Source organism: Somniosus microcephalus, chromosome 2 (assembly GCF_052327205.1).
Source record: "Somniosus microcephalus isolate GS21.2 chromosome 2, FLI_Smic_1.0, whole genome shotgun sequence".
Lineage (NCBI taxonomy): Eukaryota > Metazoa > Chordata > Chondrichthyes > Squaliformes > Somniosidae > Somniosus > Somniosus microcephalus.
This window is the reverse complement of record NC_140988.1, coordinates 122,723,344-122,731,063: the sequence shown is the minus strand read 5'-3', so window position 1 is coordinate 122,731,063 and position 7,720 is coordinate 122,723,344.

Genomic DNA, 7,720 nt, shown 5'->3' with positions numbered 1-7,720 from the left:
AGGACAACGTGGTGGCTGATTGTCTTTCGCGTGCGACCGTCCAAGCCGTTCAGCTGGGGATCGACTATTCCCAACTGGCTGCCGACCAAGCCACCGATCCGGAAACACAGGCGTTCCATTCCGACTCCTCCTGCCTCCAGCCAGCAGATGTGCAGTTCCACTCAGCAGGCACCTCCGTGCTCTGCGACGTCTCCTTGGGGGATCCCCGCCCGATCGTTCCGACCTCCTGGCGTCGCAAAGTTTTCGATGCCATACATGAACTTTCGCATCCTGGCGTGAAGGCATCTCAAAGATTACTGGCATCTAAATTCGTCTGGAGAGGGATGCGTAGATGTTCGTGACTGGGCTAACACCTGCGTCGTGTGTCAAAAATCTAAGGTTCAATGACTTGTAAAAGCCCCCTTGGCCACTTTCAAAGTGCCAGAACGCCGTTTCGACCATGTCCACGTAGACCTCATTGGGCCGCTTCCGCCGTCACAAGGGTTCACACACCTCCTGACCATGGTCGACCACACTACAAGATGGCCAGAGGCGGCTCCTTTGGCGTCTACTGCCTCCGCTGATGTCGCCAGGGCTTTTATCTCCTCGTGGGTCGCACGCTTCGGTGTCCCGTTGGATATTTCGTCCGACCACGGTCCAGTTTTCGTCTGAGCTGTGGAACGCTGTAGCCTCAGGTTTGGGCACCAAGCTCCATCGCACCACGGTCTACCACCCGCAGGCGAACGGGTTGTGTGAGTATTTCCATCGGTCGCTAAAAGCGTCGCTAAGGGCCACCCTTCAGGGCACTGCATGGGTGGATCGACTCCCGTGGGTTCTGCTTGGTTTGCGCACAGCGCCTAAAGAAGACCTGCAGTCATCTTCCGTGGAACTGGTGTACGGCCAGCCACTCCGGGTGCCGGGCGATTTCTTGCCATCGCCAACTAAGCCGTGGTCTGCGGCTGATCAACTCAGCACCCACCGAGAAATGGCCGACTCCTTTAAGCCGATTCCGACGTCGCACCACGGCCTTCTTTCCTCTCATATTCCAACGGAGTTAAGGCAGGCCGAGTTTGTCTTCGTTCGCCATGATGCCCATCGCGGTCCACTCCAGCCTCCTTATACGGGCCCCTTCCGGGTGCGGGAGGCAGGCGACAAAATTTTTTGGGTCGACATCGGGGGCAAACCCGACTACATTTCGATTGACCGCCTCAAGCCCGTGCACCTGGACCTCGACCGGCTGGTCGAAACTGCACAACCACCGCGCCGTGGTCGACCGCCCGCTGCTATTACGTCCGAATGAATCGTTCCACCTGTCAGCCCATCTACCGCTCAACAAATTCCTCTCCGGGAATATAGGAGTCGTTTGAACAGACTTGTCTGACCTCCTCTTCGATTGACTTTCACTGTTAAAGACAATTCTGGGGGGGGGGCGCGTGTGGCAGAGCCACCAAGGGACTCTTATATCGATGTACATAATTATCTGTAACAGAATGAATCTGTACCTGTATTTGTTTTACTACATGTAAATAGCGCGGTCCCTAGAGGGTTAAGACCAAACGCGATGATGTCACCACGTGGGTCACGTGACGTTCCCAACGGCGGGAAACGTGATGACGTCAGAGGGAGGAGCTCTCTCTCTCAGTCCTCGTGGAGCCAGCATTGAGCATAGACCTGTTTGTTAGTTCTCCTGCGTTTGATTGTTACTTCTGCAAAACAGTATTAAACTTCGTTTGGTTAACAGACTGACTCGATCTCAGTCTTTTGATTAGGAATCTGACAATTCCTACAGCATTATGATTGTTGCCAGGATACCGGACATTGACCTGAATGATGCGCTGCCTATGGTCGCACACCAGCTGCACGTTGAGAGAGTGGAATCCCGTTTGGTTGAGGTACAAGGCAGACTTGACATGAGGCGCACACAATGCAATGTGCGTGCAGTCAATTGCACCTTGTACCATGGGGAAGCTTGCAATCCTTGCAAACCATCATGCTTGCTCCGCCTGCTTCTCTCTGGCAGGAGGGAATGAAGTGAAGTTACGTTTCTTTGAATAGAGAGCCTCAGTGACCTCTCTTATGCAGCAGCGAACTGCAAACTGTGAGATGTTGCTAATATCTCCAGCTGCAGCCTGGAAGTAGCCAGACGCATAAAAGTTCATAGCCATGGTCACCTTCGTAGCCACTGGCAATGTGATCCTTGCCCTGCTCTGAGTTTGGAGTTGTGGCTGCAGCAGTTGGCAGATTTCAGTGACGACCTTAGTGAAGTGCAGACGGCTCAAACATTGGTCATCATTGAAGTTTGGGTAGGAGAATTTCTCCCTGAAAACGCTGGGAAGATATGGTCTCCTGCTGAGAGCCCTTCTCCCTGTCCTCCTCCTCCCTCTTCTAGCAGCTTGTCCTGCTCTGCGTGGCCTCTGCTCATTCTCCCAGTCATGCTCGATTCCAAGAGGAAAGCCTACTTGTGCACCCATGCCTGGGAGCAACTGGTTTGTGCAGAAGCCTTGAAGTCACCAGAAAGTACTTCAGCACCTGCCACACCACACCCCGCAGACTTTTGAAACCAGCAACTAACCTGTAAATAGTTGATGATCCCTTTAAATAGCATTAGTAGGGGGTCCTTCATGCTGCTTAACGAGGTTAAGCGAGGCCGTAGGTTACACACTGATTGACATCATGATCTGCCTGCTCTGCATGCTTCCGGCGGATGTTAGGTGTGCAGGCGCTAACCCCTTTACCAATATGGTGTCTGGCACACTTCACGTCAGAAGTGTGCGCGCGCACCGTGGACGTAAATTTGGAACCTTATGGGGCCTCGTGGCGCCCAAATAACGGGCACTACTGAGCCCAAATTCGCCCCCCATAGATCTTATTTAGGCAGAGCTTAGTTAGTTCCCTCAACTGAAACCCACAGATGATTGATGGGGAATAGCTGCAATAGTGAAACGCAAGGACACAATGAAAAGGACAATGCAATTACAAGGTTAATGTGAAGCAATTACCAGGCACATGGCCCTTTAACAAACAGGAACCAACATGGTTGAACAGGTCAACCATCCAGCACCATTTTATATGGACACTGAGCTCCAGCAGTGATGTTCAGGCAGAAATTGTATTATAGGATAAGGATTGTATTCATTTTCTTTTCAAGCCATGGTGAGCATTGCTCTTGCATGGAACACAGGCCGTCAGCAGCAGAGTTGCTACTGCCCTTCATTATGCTGCTCTATGCACAATAGGTGGACAGTAGGCCTCAGCACTATGGGCACTATCATCTGTCCCATCAACACTATGGGCACTATCATCTGTCCCGTAAGGGATAATTTAACCCCCCAAAACAGGTGGGTTGGGGTCAGGTGAGATGTAAGAACTAAAAAAATCTCAAACCTGACCTCAAAACTCAACCCGTCTCCAACCAACGTTCCCGTTAGGCTGCGTGGCCGTGCAGCTGCAAAGCGGTCTGGAGGTCCCGTGCAGGCTGCTCGCTGGCTTTAAAGTGGGGAAAAGCGTTCCTGTGCGAAAATTTGAATGGGCCACGCAGCCACTTAAAGGGACCATGCACACAAAAAAACATTAGAGGGAACATAGCCTCCAACCCTGCCACTTCCGGGTTTAACGGGGGCAGGACGGGGGGCAACCAACCTGCTCCCAGGAATCTGGTGGTCCATTTAAATATTATAATGAGCCTGGGAGCTTCACATTTAACCTGCTTTACAGGTTTAACCTTGGCCGGGCGGGTTTTCCAAGCCTCAGGAAACCCAGCAGCTCAAGGGAAACGAGGACAGCTTCTGGGAATAAGTACGTGCCCTTACAGCACCGCTTGTGGGCCAGAAGGAGCAGCAGTGCTTCCTCCCAGTCCACCAAGCTAACCTGATTCCCTGCCATTAGACACAATGGCCTAGAAATTCAGTATAGCCACTTTTGGGGCGGTAAAGTCGGGCGGCCGCTAAAGTTTGCGCCCGCCGGAAAGTGGAGTCCACTTCGCCGAAATTCAGTAGCTTTGGCCAAGGAGTTCGCTCGAGCGCTAAAACTGGCGTTGCACGGCTATCTTTAGGCGCTAAGCCGGCGGTGCAGACTGATACCGCCGAGGCCGGGCGCAGCGCAGGTGCGGTCATGTTTTGATTGACAGCAGACACCCTGGCACCGGCCAGCTCTTAAAGGGGGAAGGGTCGACTTGGTCTGCTGCCACGCCCTGGCTACTGCAGCCCTCCAGCTAGGCCTAAACACTGCTGCTGGAGAGAAATAGCGCCAGGAAGGATGCAGAGGGCCCGTGAGCGAGCGCAGCGCTTCTCTGCCCATGATTTAAAGGTGCTGGTTAGGGCTTTGGAGAAGAGAAGCCATATCTTGTTCCCGGACAGTGGCAAGAAGCCTCCCAAGAGGGTGTACAGGAGAGCCTGGAGGGAAATCGCCCAGAGGGTCACAGCCAACAGCGATGTCCCCAGGACTGGTGTCCAATGCCGGAAAAAGTTTAACGACCTCACTCGGATTGTCAGGGTGAGTACCCTTTCCAGTGTCCTCCTCATCCTTGCATGTGCACCTCACATTATGGGCAAAGGGACCTCAAAGCCCTAATGGCCAGCCTTCATCCAGCAGCTATGGCACTGGCATGAACATCAATTGCACTTTCTGCACTTTACACACTGGCCAAGCTATTCGACCATGGGAGGCAGTGCATACAGCAACAGGGCACCACACTGGCCAAGCTATTCGACCATGGGAGGCAATGCACACAACAACAGGGCACCACACTGGCCAAGCTATTCGACCATGGGAGGCAGTGCACACAACAACAGGGCACCACACTGTACTTAGAGGCCGTCCTTTCTCTTGCAGGCCAAGCTGGCCCAGAATCTGAAGAGCCGGACTGTCACCGGGGGAGGCCGTGCCCAGTTCCAGCAGCTCAGTGACCTGGAGGAGCGCGTGGGTCGAGTCATGGATGCCCGGGTGATTGGCCCCGTTGCAATTGGAGATGCCGACCCTGTGCTGGGCCCCAATGGTAAGGACATGACCGTTTGGACCTCTCTCGTTCCCCTTGCGCTTCAGATCTACATCCTTTGCCACTGTCCGACCAATGCGCAGAATGCCACCACTCATGCCTCCCTCGCTGACGCCCTGTCCTCACTCTAAAGCTACTCTTGTGCCTTCCTGCTTTCAGCTGGTGAGGAGGAGGTCCCTGAAGCTGCGAGTGTCAGTCCCTCGGAAGAGGAGGACGAGGAGGAGCAAGAGGAAGGCGGCACATCGGGGGAACCCTCATCCGCACCAGGGGATGGCAATGGAGGGGACACGTGTTCCCTGGAGGAGAGCCAGGGGGAAGTGTTGCAGGGGAGTGTAGCTCCTGTGCCCAGTGGCGTCCAGCCAAGCGGGAAGGGTCGGCCAGCTCGGCTGCCTTCTCCCCAGAGGGGGGAAGTGTTGCAGGGGAGTGTAGCTCCTGTGCCCAGTGGCGTCCAGCCAAGCGGGAAGGGTCGGCCAGCTCGGCTGCCTTCTCCCCAGAGGGGGGGAAGTGTTGCAGGGGAGTGTAGCTCCTGTGCCCAGTGGCGTCCAGCCAAGCGGGAAGGGTCGGCCAGCTCGGCTGCCTTCTCCCCAGAAGGGGGAAGTGTTGCAGGGGAGTGTAGCTCCTGTGCCCAGTGGCGTCCAGCCACGCGGGAAGGGTCAGGCAGCTCGGCGGCCTTCTCCCCAGAGGGGGGAAGTGTTGCAGGGGAGTGTAGCTCCTGTGCCCAGTGGCGTCCAGCCACGCGGGAAGGGTCGGGCAGCTCGGCGGCCTTCTCCCCAGAGGGGGGAAGTGTTGCAGGGGAGTGTAGTTGCTGGGCCCAGTGGCGTGCAGCCACGCGGGAAGGGTCGGCCAGCTCGGCGGCCTTCTCCCCAGAGGGAGAGTCCGGCCTCCCGTCCGGAGACGGTCCTCGCCCAGGAGGTGCGCCTCCTTGATCAAATGTCCGCGGACTCGGATCGTCGGCACACCGAGTTCATGGGGGTTGTGGCACGGTTGCCTGAGGCCATTGAGTCCCTGGCTCATAGTGTGTCCGATTTCGGGACCTCACAGGCCAGGGGTTTCGAACAACTCGCGGCAGCACAGGCCAGGGGTCTCGAACAATTCGGGGCATCACAGGACGCGAGTCGGGCACAATTCGGGGCATCACAGGACGCGAGTCGGGCCGAATTCGGGGCATCACAGGACACGAGTCGGGCCGAATTCGGGGCATCACAGGACGCGAGTCGGGCCGAATTCAGGGCAGCACAGGACGCGAGTCGGGACGACTTCAGGGCAGTACAGGCAGCGAGTGGACAGTTGATCAGTGGTGCCGTGCAGTCACTGGCTGGTCTGATGCGGGCACAGACCAGGGCAGTACAGGCACTCACTGCTGCCACACTCGCTGTGTCACGCATGCATCGCCAGGGCACCCGCCGTGCTACTGCAGCACAGCGGTCTGGCCTTCACCAGATTGCTGCGCTTGCTGCAGTGCCAGCCCGGCCGAGTGCCAGTGTCTCTGGCGACCAGCGAGCGCCTGCCATCAGCCAGCTTGCCCCCATTGCTGCAGCCGCCACTGCCACACCCCCAGCAAAGCTGCGACGAGCTGCTGGAGAGACTGATGCTGCCCAGCCACAGCTGCAGCAGTCAGCAGCCGGCCCCTCGAGGGCCAGAGCTCGTCTAGGCCGACCCCCAAGGGCATCTGCCGTCACGCAATGTGCCCCTCAGGAGCCTTCCCCCAGCCTTGCAACACCCACAGGGCCCAGGTTGAGGCGGAGCAGCAGGTTGTCCAGTGGCCGGAAAAGGCTGGAGAAGGACTCGCCCTCTCGGCACACAAAGTAGAGTGTGTTGGCAAATGTTTTTTTATATGGGGGTGCTTGTGCTGTCTATGGGGGGTTTTTTTTTGGTAAGGCCGAGGATGAAGGCCATTTGGATGGACAAGTTTTGTTATTCCTCCCCAGGTTGTGGGAGTGAGATATGTTTTTGACTGTTTTTTGGGGGTGTTGTGTGTTTTTGGGTTTCATGTGGGAAGGGCCCTGAGTTTGTTCAATAAAGCTTTTTCTTTATTCAGCTTGTCCATGTGTGATGTTTCAAGTGGTTGTTGCGTTAACCGGCTGAGGGCTTGCGGAGCGGCTGCATTCATGTGCCTTCATTGCCACAAGCCATTCCCTGACAGGGGGCCTAGAAGTGTCGTTCAATAAGCCGCCGACGGACGGTCCTTGGACCTTGTGGCTCCCTCCTGGGCTGGTACTCCTCCTCCTCGTCCTCATGGTCCTCCTGCTCGTCCTCCTGAGGTGGTGGTCCAACGTGAGGTGGCAGTGCCTGAGTCCTGCGGATAGCCAGGTTGTGCAGCATGCAGCAAACGACGACGAACTGGGAGACTCTATCCGGCGAATACTGCAGAGATCCGCCGGAGCGATCCAGGCAGCGGAACCATTGCTTGAGGACGCCAATCGTTTGCTCTATGATGTTCCTTGTGGCTTGATGGCTTTCGTTGTATGCCTCCTCAGCAGGGGTCCTGGGCGCGCGGAGCGGGGTCATGAGCCATGTACACAAAGGATAGCCTTTGTCCCCGATAAGCCATCCTCTTGGGGGAGGCTGTGCCTGGAACATGTCAGCCACAGTAGTCTGGCGCAGGATAAATGCATCGTGGCTGCTGCCTGGAAAGCGGGCATTGACAGCTAGGATGCGCTGCCTGTGGTCACACACCAGCTGTACATTGAGGGAATGGTAGCCCTTCCGGTTGCCGTAATCCTCGGCATTGTCGATAGGTGCCCGCAA